This window comes from Mastigoproctus giganteus, chromosome 14 (genome assembly GCF_048544385.1).
Source record: "Mastigoproctus giganteus isolate SK-2022 chromosome 14, ASM4854438v1, whole genome shotgun sequence".
Taxonomy (NCBI): Eukaryota; Metazoa; Arthropoda; class Arachnida; order Uropygi; family Thelyphonidae; genus Mastigoproctus; species Mastigoproctus giganteus.
This window is the reverse complement of record NC_143588.1, coordinates 79,650,409-79,672,368: the sequence shown is the minus strand read 5'-3', so window position 1 is coordinate 79,672,368 and position 21,960 is coordinate 79,650,409. Positions and strand designations below refer to the sequence as shown.

Here is a 21,960-nt window from a genome sequence, read left to right as displayed (position 1 = left end):
GGAACGCACAGAGGTGTAACAATAAAACTTCGTAATTATCCCAGAATCGTGAGAAAAGGAAAACTTTTCCGAGTGCGTAACGCGAGCCAGACAAGCATCGGCACAAACCAACGCGAGTTCAAAACCAGAAAAACCGCCCGCATTTAAATCCATCACCCATTTTTTCTTTTAACTTCACAAATACAAATACTTCTGGTTGCAGCTGGCGTCTACACATTTGTACGCTCGACTGTTGACAAGACGTTGATTGTTAAGCGACAGTTTTAATGCATTGTTGTTTCTAGTCTATTAACATTCTTGATCCAGTTTATAGGACTATTAAGGCGCTCCTGTATCAAGCAAACTTACAGTTCTGGAATCCAGCGCTGTTCTTTTGTTGAAAAAGTGAGTATTGTTTCGCATTGTATTGTTACCAGCTTTATTTGTTGAATATGATATTTAACAATGAACAGAGTTAACAATGCACTGAGTATATTGTTACAGCCTTATTCGCTTGGCATTATATTACTGCTCCGATTCGTTTGGCATTAGATTATTGTTCTGATTCGTTTGGCATTAGATTATTGTATTGTTACCAGATTTATTTGTTGAACGATATTTAACAATGAACAGATTTAACAACGTATTGAATATATTGTTACAGCCTTATTCGTTTGGCATCAGATTACTGATGTGATTCGTTTGGCATTAGATAATTGTATTCTTACTAGCTTTACTTGTTGAATATGATATTTAACAATGAGCAGATTTAACAATGCACTAAGTATATTGTTACAGCCTTATTCGTTTGGCATCAGATTACTGATCTGATTCGTTTAGCATCAGATTAGTGATCTGATTCGTTGGACATTAGATTACTCATCTGATTCGTTTGCATTAGATTACTCGTCTGATTCGTTTGGCATTAGATTATTGTATTCTGACCAGCTTTATTTGTTGAATACGATATTTAACAATGCACTGAGTATATTGTTACAACCTAGTTCGTTTGGTATTACATTATCGATCTGATTCGTTTGGCATTAAATTATTGTATTGTTACCAGATTTATTTGTTGAATAAGATATTTAACAATGAACAGATTTAACAGTGCACTGAGTATATTGTTACAGCCTTATTCCTTTGGCATCAGATTACTGATCTGATTCGTTTAGCATCAGATTAGTGATCTGATTCGTTGGACATTAGATTACTCATCTGATTCGTTTGGCATTAGATTACTCATCTGATTCGTTTGGCATTAGATTACTCGTCTGATTCGTTTGGCATTAGATTACTCGTCTGATTCGTTTGGCATTAGATTACTCGTCTGATTCGTTTGGCATTAGATTATTGTATTCTTACCACATTTATTTGTTGAATAAGATATTTAACAATGAACAGATTTAACAGTGCACTGAGTATATTGTTACAGTCTTATTCGTTTGGTATCAGATTACATCTAATTCGTTTAGCCTTAGATTACTGATCTGATTCGTTTGGCATTAGATTATTGTATTGTGACCAGCTTTATTTGTTGAATACGATATTTAACAATGCACTGAGTATATTGTTACAACCTAGTTCGTTTGGTATTACATTATTGATCTGATTCGCTTGGCATCAGATTATTGTATTGTTACCAGATTTATTTGTTGAATAAGATATTTAACAATCAACAGATTTAAGAATGCACTGAGTATATTGTTATACTCATTCGTTTGGCATCAGATTACTGATCTTATTCGTTTAGCCTTAGATTACTGATCTGATTCGTTTGGCATTAGATTGCGGATCTATAGCGTATTGTTTATCAAAGTGTTGTTACCAGTTTTATTTGTTGAATACGATATTTAACAACGAAGAGAGTTAACAATGCACTGAGTATATTGCTACAGCCTTAATCGTTTGCCATCAGATTACTGATCTGATTCGTTTGGTATTAGATTGCAGATCTATAGCATATTGTTTATCAGTGTATTGTTACCAGTTGTTTTTGTTGAATAGGATATTTAGCAATGAACAGATTATAAATGCGCTGATTATATTGTTACCTTATTCGTTTGATATTAGATTACTCACCTGTTGTTGTTCTTATGGTGAAAAACTTGGGAGTTTGTTACTGGTTTGCGGTACCCTCTAGCGGAAAATTTCAGAAGCAGTCATAAACAAAACGTTGAAAGTTAGTGAGCAGCGACTGTTTTGTATTATTGAACTGCTTGCTATACCGAACTGCAGTGCGAGTTTATGGGTTTGTAGTTTTATGTTGTATGAAATGCAAGTACATTAACTAGATTTTGTTCGAAGAAGGATTCGGCATGTAATTCGAAACGTCTCTCTCTAAAACTTTTTCTTAGTCTAATTTTGTAACTGTAAGTGACGAATCGTTTATTCTTACGCAATGAAAGCGTCCTCTTTTTAATTATCTACACCGAAATATCCATCAAAGAATACATAAATTCTAAAAAAAAAAGCTTTTTGAAATAGAAAGTTGTTTTAAAGGTGACGTAGGCCTGCGTCTTGAAAATATTTGATTTCACTGCTACTTAAAAAATATCGGCTGGTCAACAAGAGTTGCCTCGGTACTCTATTTCAAACAAATAGCAAGACTCCCGAAGGATAATGCCATATTTAGTTTTCACGACAAATAAACAGCGACACACCTCTCCTAAAAGAGCAGTGCCGTTTATTTGAAGTGCAAGACCGATGCAACTCGTGATGACTCGATTAACAATACGAGATCGATGCATTTTGCGAGAATGCCTAGTTTTCTCTCAACCACACCACTGAAGCATTTGCCAACCCGTGTACATTATTATAGTAATACAGACAGACATTACTGTACACCTATAGTAACAGAGCTTAAGGCCCAGTGAGAGCATCAAATGATGCTGTAATTAGGCCTAAACCCATTAAAAAAATCAGAAGAGTGTGGAGACTTAAGGAATTTGTAGAATACAGCGATCTTGTTGTAAATTAGATAAATGTACACCTCTCTTAGTCCACTGGGGTGCGTCGGAACATAAGAAAATTTTCTTAAGTAAAAGAATTTCTGAAAAGCACCCCATTAAATCCTTCCCATTTCCTCAGATGTTACATCTACCCAAGCATTCCAGCAACTGGGGTACTGTCGCCGAACGAAGATAACACTTGGGTGCTCACCCCCCCTCTACAGCCATCCCCAATTAAGGGAGAATGTGAGAAATCCAACGAGTTGTCCACTCCCCCTACAGCTAAAACCTTTTACAGCCTTACCCAATTACGTTGACCAATTTCACCTGACCACAACACCCAACACTGCAATCCTTGACCCCTCCCGTAATGTCCCTTTCAATTGCTACACCCCCTTCGGGTTCCATTGCGTAACTCAGCAACACCGACTGTTCCCACGCTCTTTGGCAAGAAGATATTCACTTCGATCGTAGTCATCAGTTGCAACTTGAAGACACTGAAAATAATTTTTAAATTATTAACCTTGACCCGAGGTCAAGGTTAAGCACGGACATCGGTCGCTTCATTTTTAATGCATTAAACGAAACTTAAAAATCAAAACTGCAACCCTCCCCACGTTTAAAACTCCTAACCCGAGTGTTGGTTTACGACTTTGCCACAATTAAAGTGGCCGGTATTGCACTAGGTGGTAGTAACCATGGTAACCACAAACCGCATTCTTTTATCGGATTCGGTAAGAATTGTACAATTTCCTAATTGTGGGCAATTGGAGGTCTGGTTCCCACGGTTGTAGACAAGACCAGGCAAGGACTCGAAAAAAAAAAGGTGAGGAGGATCATGGGGGTAGTACAAGGGGTGACAAAAGATCCCTCAAGGGAGAAATGAAACGTATAATGAATATACCACCAAGACGGATCGACTTTTACGAGTATTAAGAGAGAGAGAGAGAGATGCGTTAAAAAAAAAAAGGATATAAATTTAATGATATGTACCCTTGTAAGTTTGTTAGCAGAGGTGCAAGAGCGGAACCTACAAACGACCCTGCCCCCCCCCCCCCTCATCACCACACAATTCACACCCGCCAACATATCCGCAGATGTTCGATGGCTGGTAACATCGACATGAGTCACTTATTTGATTAACTACAGACATCCCGTACACGGATCACAGAGCGACCCCCTGCTAAGCACACACTGGTCGTGTTGTAGGTGAAAACCGAAGTGTGCGTCATCTTCAGAGGCCAAACCAACGCTCGAACGGTTTGATCAAAAGATGATACGTAAAATTAGGGTTAAGAAACCAAGCTTCGAGGAAAGTTAAAAAGAAACAAAAAAGCGCACTCTATTGTCTTAAATAATGAATTAAGTATTAGACGCTACCTTCACACGAACGAGGAATGTATCCCTGTCGATAGAAAGGATAAAAAAAACAAAAGGATTAATCTTCCAGGTAGCCAAAGACTGCACTCACCTGAACAAGACGACTGGAAGTTAAGCCTAACAACATTGATTTATGAGGGAAGTCTGGTAATGCGTTTCTTATCTGGATGAAAATTTTTGCCATCACACCTTGCGACTCTTGCTGAATACGATGCCTGGACTTTGACCTTCTTGCCCCCCCTTTCTTCCCCCCCAACTGGCCAGACTTTGAGCTTACTATACAAGTGTCTGCGAGCACGCCACATCAAAAAACCCCGAAGCAAAGGATATGAATATCATCTCAGTAGATCGTCATGACAACCGGCCCCACCCTTGCTTTGGGATTTCGAGAGAGGAGTTCACTGTGCTGCGTACAGGGGGCGCTGTTGTCGTGGCGTACGAACCTGGATACCGTTAGTGGGAAGGTAACCTGATGTAGATTGGTGACGGAAGGTCAAACCGAATTAAGATGACCTCAAAAGTGTCCCGGTAGCTATAGACTTAAGTATTAAGCCCCAGTTTCCACGCTCGCCCTGTGAAGCCCGCTTGGAGGTAACCTAGGAGGTTGAACACCAGAGGGAGCGGCTGTCATGCCGGTATGTCCGGTGCTTTATGTGTAGAAATTTCCCACAGTATCTTCTCTTCCCTTTTGCTGTTTATAGCCTGCAGGATTTCCAAACCTTAAATGGAATACGGATGGATTAATTAGCGTTCTCCATCCCCCCTCCCCCGAAGGAATCAGTGGGAAAGACTCTTAACATTATCCTAAAAAAGGTGTCCAAACCCCTTCCAAAGAAACTTTACGAATCCAGTTGTTTTCCAATTATCCACCCTCCAACTCTTAACCCATTTAAAACTCCAGTCTTGCTCCATCGAGTTCTCTACCCCTATCCCCCCCTATTTTTATTACCTCGAAAACCGTAATGAGCTACGTGCGGACATTGCCGAAACATCTGTAATGATACACAGCGACCCCCTGCGACTTAACCACTTAATAACGGAAGTCGTCCAAAAAGAAGCCATAATTGGTGTCAGTTAATTAACAAAAGCGTCAGAGATGCTGTAATTGCATTTCCGGAGATACTCTTCCCCCCACAAGATGGAAATGGGGTGGGGGGAGAGGTGAAGGATACGGATGATACTAAAATGGCCCGTTTTGGATGTTTCTCGACCCCATACGGTGAAATAATTTATACCAATGCACATGGATATTGAGTAGATGTAGATGGATATTGAGCAATGGTCACGTTCCAGTGCAATCGAACATGACCATTACAACATTGGATTATCCTCCCCCCCCCACCCTAGTCCTTTTTTAAACAATGAAACTGTTTGAAATCCAATAGGCCACTTTTCATCCCGGTGTTGAAAACACTACAAAGATATACAATCAAAGAAGACAGTGGGGGGGGGGACAAACAAAAAACAAACACGACGAACCCCTGTTAACCCCCCGTTTCTAACAACACTTGCCAAACAAACCGCGCGAGCAAAAAAAAAACAAACGAACCAGACTGATCGCTGAAAAGGTTGTGTACCGCATAAATAAACTACCGCTTCCTCGCCGTTGATCTCTGACCCCCGCCTCCCAATGATGTTTTGGGGGGTGAGGGTTATAGAAAGGGGGGGAGGTGACACTCTCGCCTAGTTTACAGCCAAGGTGTCCCGCAATCTCGCCAGAGTTCAAAATGCCGATGAAAGATAGAAAACAGAGGGTGGATAGGCATTCCGATACATTAAAAGGAAAAAAAAAAAGAAGAAGAAGAAAAAAAAAAAAAACTGTAGCAGCTGTACACAGTAAGACGATACTTAAAAAGCAGGAGTCAATGTCGTCAGCGCACAGACTGCAGTTTTAGCGGGGCGGATTCCGAAAACGAGCAAACGAGGTCAAGCATGGTCAACTGAGAGAGAGACACACACACACACACACACAGGCGTATTTTGCAAATATTTATCTTTAATAATATTGGGAAAATAACATTTAATTAATAAAAAATAAATCGCGTAATTAATTTAATTAATATATTCGGTAATTATTTTAATAAGATAATTGCCAATTAATACTTTAGTAAGGATGCCAAGGTTGCTATAGAAACGAACGTTATGGTTGGTTGCTATAGAAACCAACTGATGAGGATTTCATCCTCCATCCACGCGACATATTACAGATTTCATTATTGCGTGTCATCTTTTGATATTTATGATAATCAGCCATTGCCATGGCAACTGAGTTTTTTTGCTTTTTGTCGTTTGTGGATAATTTTATATCAGAGTAGGAAAAAAACCACATCGTTGCAATAGCAGCTGTACTGTGTACATTAATGGATCATTATAAAAATACCAAACGACAGTTGCCCCCCCCATCAACCCCCTTAAAATGTGCACAGGTAAACAAAATCGTAATAAAAACACATCAAAAATTTGGCATAAATTTTAAAGAAACTAAAGCAAGGTTATAATTATACCTTTTAAATACATTGTTGTACAATGTACTTAGAATTATAAGTACAGTGTACGTTGGTGAGGATGGAATGTACAATAAAAATTAAGTAGCTTAAAGAGCGTACAGATAATTACATTTATAAATATATCGATAAAAATAGGAAGATCAGTCCTATACATATTAATACCTAAAGTTGCAGTTGCCATGGTTTCCATACTGAAAGCATGACTTCTGTAATGGACCATTTAGCGTTGCTCGAAGTATTAATATTAATTGTTGAAACTGACACGTGCTCTTGCTGCGTGAAATATTGTTGGAACTGCGTTGCGTGAGATGCTGCTAATTATTGTAATCGACGACATTGTTTTGGCTCTAGTGTGCCTATTAATTGTTGAAATTAACATATCGTTTGCAGCGGTTATAGCTGCGAAAACCTGTTGAATGGTAGCATATTTTTATTTTAATTTTAAACGTTTTCTCCTTAATTAAGCATATAATTGACGAAAAAAGTGGCTGCCAATAGCTCACCCATTTTAGACATCCACTAAACTACAGCACATAAGAAGAAGAAGAAGAAATGAGTACTGCTCACCTTCACAGAGTAAGGTCACTTTTTCCTGCATTCTTTGAGACGCCTCCGTGTACCCCAAGACGGGACGACCCGGTCTTCGCTCTGAGTAAAGAACACAGCGTCGGCGTCGGCAGCGGTCGAAGTGCAGCTGTAGCGGAACACAGCAGCTAGGTGCAGGAGCCGACCGTCAGCTAGATCGGTGAGTTTTGATGGGTTCTAGCCTATGGACGGTAGCGGTCCTTGCCGGTCGGTAACTACTGCAGATCTCTCAGCGTCTTAGCTGCCTGTAGCTCTTCGCTGACGTACCTCAAGGTCCCGGATCGTAGTGGGGCGGGGTTGGTCTGCTGGCGACGGGGAAAGTAACCGGGGGTGACCAGCGAATGAGAGGGCTAGTTAAAGAGCACTATCTGGAGCTGTATTTGCTGCATTGGGTATTACACTCCTGGTCTTGCAGGTTTTTCGCGCGTGCATAGCTTGTTTGTCCGGAGGTCCTCCCTTTTGTGTAGGTGAGTGCTGACATAACGCGTCACTGACACTTCTGCCCATAGTGAGGAAGAAGAAAGAAAAAAATGATGGAAAAAAAAACAAACTGTTTTTTCGTCTGCTTTAATATTATGAAGTCGGCTAATTGTAATCTTAGATGGTGATGCTGATAGCTGTCAACGCTCCACTTGTGCTAGTAAAAGGAAGTTACGCGATTAAGGGAAGCTTTTCCCCTCCCCCTGGGTCTTCTATCTTTCAATACCGCCTTTTATTTATTTATTTTTTAAATATAGCGTCTCTCTTTTCTTATTTCGTTTGGTCTGTCGATACAGAAGCCCAAACGAAATACGTTTGGTCTTCTGTATCTTTCCAGCATTATCCTCTCCCCGTTTCTCCTGTCCCCCCCATTGTACATTAGGAACCCCTATAACGCATTGCTCTAGCTGCCATTTAAATTGCCCAGTATTTTAGGGCAAATCCAAAGTGTGTTGGTCAATATATCTAGCCAAGAACAGAATACCTTCCCAACATGCCACATTCTGAAAACAAATGAGCATTTGTTCATCTTTCTATGGCAACAGAACACAATAAAAGGGGGGGGGGGGTTAATTCTGTTTAAGTCAGTCCACCATCAACAGTTTGTAGCGTACGGAGAAGCACTTACAGACTCCAAAACGGTCATACCACGCGCACGCGCCCGCCCGCTAGACAACGAGAGGCGACCGGTGGTGGTTTACGCTCCGCAATAACCTGTTTTCGGTGAATAATGATCGTAGTTACCGAAAGTTCCTTAAGAGGGCGCCACTTTCCAGCCCCATGTTTTTTTTTTTTCTTCTGCTCGCTGTTAACTTAAGAGATAGCTCGAAGAATTCCAACTATGTGCGGCGTTAAAGACATTGGATTGAGGTGGACACGGTGATGCATCACGCGTTTATCAGGAGTTGGAAAGCCATCTAGGAGCAGGACTCCGTGTAGGAGCAGAAGTTAAAAGTTCAGTTGATGTTTGTAGTATCCTTGGTACCACCAAAAAGGACTTTGCTGTATTCCTACAAGACACATCCATTTTCGATAATATAAATCGACGTGTTTTCTAATCCCCCGTTCTCCAAAGACAAAAAACAACCGGAACAAGTACGCCATCTGGTGTGAAGTTTCATTCTTCCTTATTTAGAATAAATCCTCTTTCTTTTTCATCCTTTTCTTATAAATAATTATAATTTTGTGTTTGTTATCGCTGTCAATAGAGACATTATTTTGTTACCTTAAAGTGATAATTATAAAACGTGAATAGCAGTAGTCCCAAGGATGAACCTTGGGGGACTCCACGATCAACAATGTTTGTGTTGATGGATGAGTATCGTATATTTCATAGTCTGGTTGGAGACAGGAGGCTTAACGCATTATTTTTACCTGCCTTTTCAGCCTGCTGAAAGGTAAAAAGTACTCGAAAGAGGAGTCCCTCGGGGTTCCTCCTTCGGACTAATATTAGTATCTTCCTAAATTATCTCACTAATCAATATTTGGGGGTAGGGGGGTTTAACCTAGAAGGGATTAACCTCTGCGAAGCCTCGAGCGTCTGTTTTGAATTGGGATTATTGATTTGATTTCTATGAGATCGATTTTTATCGGATGATTCCAATTAATCAACATCCTGTAATTTTAAATGAAAATAATTCTGTTTAAACACCAATTTGCTTTATGCACTACACGCCAAGTGAGTTCACATTTTTAACAACTGTCTTCTGCTCGCTCTAACGTTCTCGATAAGCGGAAACAGGCCCTCAGTGGGTCACCATTTTGAGAGCATCTTTTTCCCAGCTCCGATATTAATATGCCCACTCCGCACTTCCTCCGCGTCTATTAGCAGTGACTGCAAGCCCGGTCTCGTGAGGTCTCCATTACACTTGATCCCGCTGCTCCGATTAATAAGACAGTAATTTAACTCGCCCTATTATCGTAGGGGGTCTGTACGCTCCCCCTAATTAAGTCTACACATAACAACCTCTTCGCTGGTAGTCACTTCGTTAGTAAGATTGCAAATTTATCGCCGCGTGGAGTCTTAAAGTTAGGTTAGCGAGGAAATGATGACACACTTAGCCGGATGACATTGAATCCGTTGGAGTCCAGGAAGAGACCCACCAGGAACTGCATCGGATTCGGTTACGAGGGAGATAACCCCCTCTAACTGCTCCTCTCCCTTTTTTAAATGTTATTCGTTTATCCTTCCGTTGGCAAACAACTTCCGCCTTCATTTATCCATTTCTTTATTAGTACGTACACTACCTGCCAGAATATTAGGGACAGAACGCAAAGGGTTTCTTTTGGCGATTACTGAGCCTTTGAGAAGGCACGGTAAGTTTTGTTAAGGGAAAATAAAGTCTCTAAGACTTTCCCTTCCACTCAAGTTAGACTGAGCGGTCTGTAGTTACCAACTTCACTCTCAGATGTATTGGCGATGCGTTTGCGCTTCTCCAATCTAAAAAGAAACTCTCCCGAGTCCAGATGCCCTCATAATTAACCTCAATGGTCCAACAGACTCTTTGGCTGATTCCTTCAAAATTACTGGGTAAATGTCACCAACTCCAAGAGCCCCACACCCACTACAGAAGGTTCCGATCCGATTCGTTTCTTGTTGACTCATTCTCCCCATTCTTTGTCCTCTTAGCCAGTGCTAGGAGTTCCGATCGCAGAGGTCTTTAAGAATTCCTTTTTTGGACCTGGTTCGAACCCAGACTTTTTCTAATAATTTCATCATTGTATAAAAGAGATTTGCTTGCAGTAACTTAACCAAATTCATCAAATCTCATCGCCTCCAATATCGCCGTTTTATATGAGAGAGAGCTTTGTTCTTCTTGAAGATCAAGCAATTCTTGAGTGGACAGACCGAAGTGGGCCATGCTGGACTCGCACTGATTCGGCGTTCATCTTGTTCCAAAGGTGTTCACACGGATTTTCCAAACCCAGACTCGTCTGTCAGCCCTGAATATTGAGTAGAAAGGCTGGTCATTCCACTAAATCATAATCCGTTGTTTCAGCGATGGACAACACTCGTTTAGTATTGATAGGGGGAATGGTAAGCTGAATTTCCTCCAAAGAACTCCATGTTGTGGCCACTTCTGGTTCGTATGTTCTTTTAATGATATTGATGAGGACGTGTAGGGGAAGCTGTTTAAGTTTGCTGATGATTTAAAAGTAAGAAGTGTGGTCAACGACCAGAATGAAGAAATTCTGCTTCAGAATGGCATAGATACGTTGCACAAATGGTCTCAAAAATCCAGGAGTTACTTTCCAGCTGGTGGAGTGATATTAAAAGTGGTCCAGGACCGAATAGACTTATAAGACGCCGGTGAGATCATATTTAAATACTGTATTCAGGTATGCAGGCCACACTTGAAGAAAGACAGAGCTTCTAGAAAGGATTCAGAGAAGGGCAACGAGATTTGGGGTTGATGTGCTGGAGTACGTGCCAAAGTACGATCTGTCAACCAATAATCGTGTCTGAGGGACTCCAATGCTTTGTGTTGTTGATATCCACGATGCTCTTTACCATCGCGTTGTCCCTTCGGAAGGGTGTTTGCGTCTCACACTGGCAGCCTGTCCGTATTCGATGCCTTCATCCACCGGACAGGTCAAGATGGCGATCAATCTGTCTGTGGCCTCCACCCCTTTTCGAAAAGTGAAATATCACTCGAGATAAGTCGAAAACAAGGGGGGGGAGGGTGGAATGGGAATTGCCGTAACCAAATCACTCACGCCTTTGCATACGGGGGGGGAGGTTAGTTACAGTTCACGAGCCGATGGACATTAAAAAGACATTGCACGTGCGCGTGTGCGAATGTAATGGTGGGGGGGAGGCTTTCTTCTCTCCCCCCATCCGGTATAGCGCGCTTTATTGCGGGCCCACGAAATTTCTTTCAGAAGGTCGATCAAGAAACGGATGCGGCACGCGAGACAGATCTGTTAAAAGAGCGGAGGGGGTTTCGGAAAGAGCGATGAAAAATCTACAACCACGCGTCCTGCATGAGCAGTCGTGCACGAGGCCGGCCACCTCCGCCAATCACCCGAGGTAAAGGTGGTTGCCGTCGGGACCGACGGTTGCGGGCTCGAGGAAAGGCGACCTCTGACCCCGAGATTGCCAGCGTTCGGAGAGGGTAAACGCTTCCCGCCTGAGCAGAAGAAAGGGGCGGCGACCGTCCCCCGAAGGCAATTTTCATGTTGCGGAGATTACCATGTTATTAGAGTTTACCCAAATACCGTATTCTGTGAAATATCGTGACCCGTCCGTCTGCATGCACTCACTCCGGCCTCCCTTGCTACGATAAGGACCCTTCCTCTATAGACGGAGGTGGATATATGAATGACCAGTCGGCCTGCTCCCTCCCTCCCTCCCATTGCGGTACCCCTTAAGACTTGCTGCAGAAATGCCCCGTGATTAGCGAAATTGGCGAAGACCTGATCATTTATCCCCTCCCCTGCCTTCTTCGTCTTCTGCGTAATGGGAATTGCGTTTTCTGTTATTTCTCTCCAAAAATGCGCTGACCTTGCGTTCGAGAAAACAATCGCTCGTTTAGGTGGGCCAAAAAGCGTTTTTTAGCAAAATACGGCAAATTAGGCGGCGATTGGCAGAGACACCTTCCGGCCATCGTTGCATTATCGGGTGATTAGATGAAAATATAGAAATTTGGGGAGTTCCGTAAAAACGGAAAAACGCAGGTGAGGGGAGGAGTGCGCAAGAATGTGGTGGGAACAAGACAGGAAGGTGGGAACGTGTAAGAAGAATGTAAGACGCCTTTCTTTTCCCCATTTTATTTTCTTAGGTTTTCGAAACGAAAACCTAAGAAATGAAATTGAACTTAACTATTCTGTGTTTCTCTTTCTCTCTCTCTCTGTCTCTCTCTCGATGTCTGAATCCTGCTGTCGTTCTTTTTCCATCGCGTCTATATTTTTCTGTATTTTTATTTATATTTTCTTCGAGTTTTTGACTTTTTAAAGACAATAACTATTTTGAAACACCACCCCCTCTTCCGAGGCTTTGTTCCATTAATTATATTTTGAGCAATTATTATTTGAGGATACATTTTTTAGGCTAATTTTGAAATTTCGAGTCGCCATTTTGAAACAAGATGGCCGCCACTGAAATTGTGATCTTTCAAAGTGGAAACGAATTATAATGGACATTCAACGTTTTTTGCCATTATCATCGTTTTATCCACTCCAAATACGCGTACAGACCTTTTGGTTTCTGTCTTTTTGTTCACGTGACTGAATCCAGTTTATGGGTTCTTCGCTGGTGGGTCGGATGAGTGGCAAAGGCCATTTTAGAAAATTTCGGTGTTTTCTGCGGGGGTTGTTACTTTTAAAAAGAGGATGGACACGAAAGAGACTGTTGCCATGGAAACCGTACCAGTAGTGGAATTTGTAGGGAAATTATCCCAAAGTTCAAATATGAGAAGGGGTGGACACTATTCACGTGTCGATAACAGATGCGATACACAAATACGAGTGCATTCCACTCGCAGGGTGGTGCAGTGCCGGGTTGCCTCCGAGGATCGAGTTTCAATTAAAGATGAGGCGATGAAGTAGCGAGCAGCGATGCCTCGCATCTGAACTACCACATCGGGAGATGTTCGTGGCAACTGGTCGGGGGCAGCGGATGCTGCCGGGACATATGTGCGGGAGGATGGAGAGTAAAGGTTGGCACGGTGATAACGCGTGCTGGGCGCATGAAGGCGTGACCGTCGGACGCATCGTACGGTATATCTAATAACCATACGATAACAGGGCCATGCTCTGGCACGTGATTATTACGTTGCAGCCCGTCATTTTGCGGCAGACGCATGCAGTGACCCGTTGACGGACCATGGCGAGGTCGCCGGGGTCACAGCCCCGGCGCCGTCCAGCAGCGGCAGTGGCGGGTGGCCTCCGTGCCGGGGTGGCGTAGCGCTACGGGGGAGGGGATCGCGGCGCCCGGTCATACAGCGCCGCATACCTCCGAAAGAAACGTGCACACTTTCCCGGATTTCGCGGGCCTGCCGGCACGGGGATCGGCGCGCCCACCCTGAGGTCAGCGGCTATGGCGTGACGAACGTGCCCAGGTCACGCGAGGCCAAACAGAGGGCGCCACTTGGCGTACCGTCGGCTCGGCCATTAAAAAGGGGAATCTCAATGGAGACGTGGGGAGTGCACGCAGTTTCTGGCGTGGGTCACGTGACCGTCAATCTCGGAATTCTGCCGTTTATTGCCTTCGTAACGCCGAATATCACGATTTCCCGTAACTGGCAATTTAGACCTGTAATTCACATTAGCGATCTGCTTCTCGTCCGAGCGCGCTCCCCACAATGAAGCGGTCCCCATTATCTTCGGGTGACTAGGAGCGGTAGGAGGCTGCCGACCATCCGGTTCGGCAGCGGAGAAGCAGGTGCAACACCCCTCCATCGCACCGCACAAATATTTTAATGTGACTCGAAGCGCCCTTCGCTCTCTCTCTCTCTCTCTCTCTCTGTCTTTCTGTCCATCACTCTGTCCTTCCTGTGTGCGCCTTTTCCACTTTTCCTTTCTTCTCTCATTCTCAATACTCTTTTCCATCTCTCTCTCTCTTTCTCGAGTAAGCTGCACAGGGGATGAACCAGATGGGCCAAATTTGAAGCACGAGCTAAATCCCAACACTCTACTTGAAATTACACTAGTTCCGCATATTTACCACCTCAGCTCTGTTCAAACAGCTTCAACTTGTTGAATATCCACCCCCAGTCCCTCAAATGCTGATCTTCCAGGCGATCCTCAAGTGGACCAAAGGTTCATTTCAATCCTTCTAAAACCCAATCGTGTCTTAAATATCGCAAAAAAGGATTCTTCTCATCCTGTATTGACGAGTATCTTCGATGACACTGATTCGTACCATGGAATGTTGTTCCCACATCTGGGGCAGTGCCCCCAAAACCTCTCTGGAGCTTTTAGACTCCATTCCAAAGAGGACAGTTAGGTTAATTGACGACTGATCTCTAACAAAGTCTCTCCACCCTGTCTTATAGAAGTTATTTCCACAGACACTTCCATGGGGACTTCTGAATTGGCGTTTTTCCAAAGCAGTCCGAACACGTGCCACAACCAGTCAGCATCCAACTCCAAACTGAAGAAACCAAGTACTATAGGTTCCAATATCGAATATGAAAACAAAAAAAAAGTTTTATGATGATTTGGGCATGCGCAGAACTGTTGAGAATGCACCTGGACAAACGAATCCAGATCAAACGAACTCGAGTGCCAATTTACATACAACAACTTGAAAATGCAGCGGGAATGTTAAAAGAAGACATGTACTCATTCACGAGACTTTTGACCTCCGTATATTTTCCACCGGGTTCAGTTCCGGCATTCTACGACACTCAATCGCCTGCGGGGTTTAATGGAACTGACAGCGCCTATTAGAGGGTGGAAAAGAAAGGGGGGGAAGGGGAAGATTATTGATATGATTCACTTTCCTCTTACGGTGTGCTCACAGACATACTTTTCTGCTTTTGTCAGAGCTACCAATTCACGACACAACCCTCCAATTGTAGGCTTGCTGTGTGGGTCAGGCACGGCGATCGTGCTCAGCTTGTCCTCAGGGAACAGGCCTTAGGGACAACAGTGGCTGATAGATCTACAGCCGGTGGGCCAAACACTCCATAGATGTTTGGTTGCGAATGCACACGGCAAAGACTGGTCGTGATCTGGAACTGGTTTGGCAACCGATCAACAGTCGCGTCTTTCACACGAGACTCACCCCCGTGCATAATTAAAACGCGTATTTATCATATAAATGACCGTGTCAGACGTCTTCGGGAGTGGGGAAGTCATCAGGGGAGGGAGAGACAGTCCCCCAGAAAGATGACACAATTTACAAATGACCCGCAGTGTACGTGCTCATTTAATAATAAGAAAACTAGTAGAGGGATGGTTAGAATATAATACCCATTAATTCGATAGCTTGAAATCATCATTTCGGAAGATTCTGTCAAGCTGATGAGGTCCAATAAGGCGAAACGGTCTGAGTCAACAGAAAACTCGGTGATTTATGTTCTCCGCCATCACGATATAAGATAATCACTCATTCTCCTGTTAAGTATATGTGTGTGTGTGTGTGTGTGTGTGTGTAGGGGGGGGGGGTTGTCTGCTCACCAAGGACATCTACACGAACTACAAATTCATCTATATTCATGTTTCCGCTTATGTTAATATGTCCTTGTTTTAATTTCCGGCAATTTCTTCACAGAATTGCCGGAATTTCACAATTGTAGGGAGGGAGGGAGGAGGAGGGGATGTTTACAATTCGAAAACAGCACCGATCGCTGAAACAAGTGTCGAAAACCCCCGCTCTGTGTCCCCCTAAAGACGCATCTGTTCGCAGCTAAGCCTAACTTGGCTTTCTTTAACATTACGAATAATTTTTGTCGATTCTGAGAACGGATTTCGTGCGCGTTTCGTACGCGTTTCGTGCGTACACCTTTGTGCGTGTGTCAGTATTGTACTTCGTCTGCCATCCAGGAAGTAACTTATCGCCAACCCTACAGAAGGGAGTTGGTATCTGACGGACCATCTTCCCATGATGGAATATCGGAGGCTGGTCCACAGAAACAACTCATCATCGGTACCTGTCTTTATTTTCTCTAGGGGACACAGAGCGGGGGGTTTAAAAAGGGAGGTTATAATTATGCCGTACATGTGTGGTTATTAATTTTGGCTCAAGCTTTTAATCGCCGGTTTGGTGACGTGCCCCGACAGTCCGGGTCTGTAACACACTCATTAGGCTTAGCCCGCAGCAAGGGCGATGTCTCAGTTGAACCATCGGAAGGTTACCCTACTAAAACTCCCCCGTGCTCGTCAGATAGATGTGGCCCCCTTTTGCCACCCCTGAGGGATCCACCTGCTCCATGAGTCAAGGGAGGTGGATACGCGAGGGGTGTTGTGTTACGTTACTTTTCATGCATCTTGACACCAGAGAATGCATTAAAGAAAGGTCAGCAGACCGACTGGTTTTTCGTAATAAATAACCTTTGACTTCTGTGTGCTCCCGGTGTCTTGTACCTGCAGCAACCTGACATGCCCCTGAGATGCGACTTCACGCCCCCTTTCACTTGGGGATGTCAACACCGCGTGTAAATAGCAATTTGGTCTGCGGACGTGATCTACAGCGACTTCTGGTGATAAAATGCTTAAAAAATCAAAATTATTTAGTGGGCGGAATCTAAAAATCCCTATATAACACGTTGGAGGTTGGGAGTATTCAAATATCGGTAAATTATGCGCTAAAATATCTCCCTCCTCTCTGGGTCTAACACTATACGCTAAGCCTAACTCATTCGCTAAGCCTAACTCTACTATGTTTACAAATTTTGTAAACAATTTATGCCGCTAAGTTTCTCCATTATGTTTACCGAGATGACCCCTTTGGCGATGCTATCCGACCACTGTTCCTTTCAACTAGCGACCCCCCCCCCCTTCCCCACACTCCTGGACATCCTTCAAGGTCACTTTACGATCTCCAACTGTCACTTGCTTTAATGGTGTAATAACCGTGTCGGGAAGGTCACTGGTTTTTACAGTTCATTTGTCCATTATCGGTGTTTAGGGGGGCAGCGTTACCCTTGTCTACCGTACCACAATCCGGGAGGTCCCTTAACCTTTTATTTGTCTCCTCTGAAGTCACAATTAAGGTCCGTAAAATTGTTAAAAGATCGTCAGGCACCGGCCCACCGTTGCCCGTCACATTCCCCCCTCCCCCTTACCACCCTCCCACTCAAAAAGTCGTAAAAAAAAAGTCGGGGAGCGAAGCTAATCCTACTACACTTATCTCGTGTTATCCCTGTATTTTCGTCACTGTACCCCGTAAGGTTGCCGAAGATTAGGTGAGACCTCCGTAGTTGTCATAGCCCGTGGGTGGAACTCCTCCCCTTAAGAAGAAAAGTGCCCCTGTCTTTTACTGGCATTATTTGTCCCACCTGGGTAACTTTAAATTTTCTACTGTTTTTGCCAATTTGTTCCGCGGACAAACCATGAAACTTATGGGCGTGGGACAACTAGCACCGCCTACCGGTGTTCCGTGGAACTATCCTCGTGGATTGCTATGAGGAAGGAGAAAATTAATTGCGCAGAGTGGTGAAGGGAAATAGGCCACAGCTCTTAAAAGGGCACGATTTTGTGGAAAGATTTCCTTTGGTAGATAAATAGCTAAGAGGGTGTTCAAGATATCTTAAGGAAAATTAAAATTGCCCATTTGTGCAGCAGACGATCAATCACGATCACACCTCACCACCCAAAAGGAAAGCTTTTCATCCAAGGCTTCAGTAATTGTTGGATAGTTTTTTTGTTTTTATACCATTGAGATTATAGTAAAGAGAAAAACAATAGGCGAAAAAACACTCGCTTTATAGTGGTGAATGATCTTGAACTGCCTACTGATTAAGCACCGAAATGATTAATATCAACAACCATACCGATTTTTCATCAAAATATCCTCCACGAGATTTTATCACTGCCTGGCACAGACGTGGCATCCTAGACATTGATTGATTTTCTAATGGGGTCTTCGCTAACATTATTCCAAGCGACCTGCAAGGATTCTCAAAAATTTAGTGAGGACAGCAGACTTCACGGACTTGACAGTCTAGTTGATCCCATAAAAGTTGAGTCAGATGATGGGATGATCACAAAAAGATTTTTAAAAAATCTTACATGTTTATATGCATACTTTTGGGACCCCCCCCCAAAAGGGGGTACGGCTAACAACTGGACCCCAGCCATGCAAAGTTTGGGAAGCTCTAACCTACTAGGCGTTGTGGGAACTCGGCTTAAAATATCACGTGACACACGTAGGTGTATTGCGGAAGAGAATTACAAGGATGAAGTAACATTGATTGGGTTGGCAGAAGTGTGCTCATACAGAACTCCCCCTTCCCGTAGTACCAACTGGGTGTTCCTAGTCTGCTGCCCTCGATTAAAACACAAACAGCTCCAGATAACTTTATGTTCCTCGTTCCCTCTATCACGAGCTACGTGCCGATGCAAACAACTTCTTTAGAATAAGAAACGGCTCCAGAAAGCCTGAAATACTTCTTATAACGTTTGTAAAATTTGAACCCAAATATTATCCGATCGTACTACTCGAACCGGTCTTAGAACAGGGTCGGGATAAGCCCGGGCTCGTGCAGAGTTCTAGCTCCAACTACGTCAGCATTAGACTTGATCAAAAGCTCGAATTCATTCGATTTGTTTTCATTTCTGCTGTTGTGGCCATCAGTGCTGAGGACAATTGATCCACCATAAATCTTCCAGGAGATATTTGGCCACATTGATGTGTGTGGGGAGGGGGACAATTTGTGTATTCTGGAGAGAAAGAAAGAAAGGAAAGACACAGAGAGAGATTCAATAAAAACAGAGAAAGAGAGTGAAAAATTAAACAGATCTTTAAAAATTCCTCCGGTCTCGCAAGACAGACAGAGAAAGCAATAGAAAAATGAGGGGGGGGGGGGAAGACAAAGAGAGAGAAAGAAAGAGAATGGAAGAGAGAAAGAGAAAATGATAGAAAAGAGAGAGAGAGAGAGAGAGAAAGAAACAAAGAGACAGAAAGAGACGGATAGAAAGAGATGGACCAAGAAACTGATAGAGAGAGAGAGAGAAATGCAAAAAGAGAGATGGAAAGAAAGAAAGATAATGAGAAAAACAAAGAAAGAAAGATAATGAGAAAAACAAAGAAAGAGAGACTGAATAAAAAAAGAGAAAGAGTGACAGAAAAAGCAAAACGAGAGAAAGAAAAAAGGTGAAAAAGAGATACGATAGAAAAAAGAGCCAGAGAGAGAGAGAAAGAGAAAATGAGAAAAAGAAAGAAACATAAAAAGAGAGAGAGAGAAAGAAGTGATAGAAAAACAGAAAGAGGGAGAGAAAGAGAGCAAAAATAGAGAGAGAAAGGAAAGAAGGAGAGAAAAAGAGAACGAAAGAGACAGAAAAGGGCACAATGAGGGAGATGGACAAAAAGAAAGAATGAGAAGAAAGAGAGAGACAGAGAGAGAGAGAGATAGATTCAATAAAAACAGAGAAAGAGTGACAGAAAAGAAAAAAGAGCAAAAGAACGAAAAAAAGAGAGAAAAAGAGATAGAGGCAGAAAGATAGAAAAGATAGAGAGAGATGGATAGAAACAGAGAAAAAGAGAGAGAGCGACAAAAAGAAAGAGAAAAACACGAGACAGAAAGAGAGAGAAGAGAGTGAAAGAGACAGAAAAAGGTAGAAATATATACTGTATATATATATATATATATATATAGAGAGAGAGAGAGAGAGAGAGAGAGTGAGATAAAAAGAGAAGAGGGAAAGACCAAAACAAAAAAAAAAGAGAAAGAAAAGAGAACGGAGAAATAAGAAGAGAAAAGAGGAGAGAAAGAGAGAAGGAAAAAGAAATGAAGTTAGAAGCAAAGAGAGAAAGCAAAAAGGCCACATTAATCTAATTCCCCCGTATTAGAGCACATCATGCAGTTGATAGCAGCGTGGCACGCCTCCCCCCCCCCACCCCAACCCGGTTGCAGCACGCAGACGACACGATCTGCCATCGATCGATTAGTTAAATCGCCGATTGGTTCCTTACCTGCACATCTCCGCACGAGAAGCCACCTGGACGCTCAAGAAGCCGTAAACAGCGGCGCGCTGTTTTGGGATGTTTTCGACTCACCCGATTCGGCACCAGGAAGTGAGCAGACGCTTTTATGGATTGTCGGCAACGGGACACGCCGGCCGTGTGGTAAACAAAACGTGTCGCCCGTTTCAGTTACGGAACTCATTGCGTTGTTATTGTCGTTGACGAAAACGTTGAGGGAACACTTAACGGCGTCACTTGTTTTTTTATTGACCTCCGCTTCGCTCCCTTCGTCGAAGTGGGTGCGTTTTATGGCGTCCCAAGAAGCGTGTCCTTTCTATTTTTAACTATTAATCGCCGCCCGCTTTGTCTTCGGTGGGCAGTAAAAGGTTAAAAAGCGCGCGCATGTTTTTATTTGGAAGTGACCCCGTTATTAGAAGGGACTTCACTCGACCTTTGTGGTCGAGTGCTTCTAAATACGGACCGACTACGCATTCTCCACACTTAAGCAACAACAGCGTGCCTCAAGGATTTCTTACGTTCACTTTCTTAACCTCCCCCCCCATCTGTCCCTTTCCATTTTTATCTCTTCCAGTCTCGTGCATTTTAATCTCTCTAACTCCATCTTCACATTCAAAAATAAGATTAAGAACCCGGCCCTAGACATAAATAAACGAAATCGACTACATAAAATTCTATAGCATATATCAAATGGTTACTGCATAGATGAGCCTCCTCCCTATTCACCACACCTGGCTCCTTGCTAGGGAACTTTTACTTCCATTTCATTTTGAGACCTTCCAATTGCAAGAAACCATCCCTCGCTCAACTTTAACCAAACCATTTAAAATAAATCATAAATTCGGTTATTTTTCCCAAAAACGTCATAAAATTCTCGCGCAGAACACTCTCACAACGGGTTGTCTTGGTACTGCACTACTTCGAACATCACTTCCTTGTTACGATCATATATGCATGAAAGCGCAGTAGCAGAACACAACAATGCCCTGTTGACCAGCGTGTAAAATATAAACGTAGAATACGCAATGTGAGGCGGGAACGGTGGCTGTAGTTCTTACTTTGACAAAAACTACCAAACGAAACTGATCGACACTTCCGAAAAGTATGTTTCTGACAAAGATAAGAAGAGACGGGTCGTCAGCGTCTACATCTACTTTCAAATCACACTATAATGACCTAAGACACTCCTTTGACCTACGGAAAAAAACCCGAACTCTTGAGAAAGAAATTCCAAAGTCCCAGCGGACATCTTCCCATGAACTTTTAAAAGGGGAAAAACGTAGCCGACTGTTAGCGAAATGCGCCAGCGGCATCTTCCGCATCCCTGAGCACCGCATCTGTGTGTGTGTGTCCGTCCGTATTGTTTTGATCGCAGGTCAAAAGGAACAGCGACGGACCATTGCGTGTGTTGGCAACCGGCATGGAGGAAGAAGTGTTAGAAGTATAGGGTTGAGAATAGTAATAGGGTGCCGAACCGCGCGCGTGACCC

General features: G+C 43.2%; 1 protein-coding gene across 2 annotated transcripts in view; it reads left to right on the top strand.

The window, feature by feature from the left end:
• Positions 1 to 21,960, top strand: part of LOC150075282 (uncharacterized) — a 71,746-nt gene that overhangs the window by 2,136 nt on the left and 47,650 nt on the right. The gene's annotated exons all lie outside the window — the stretch shown is intronic.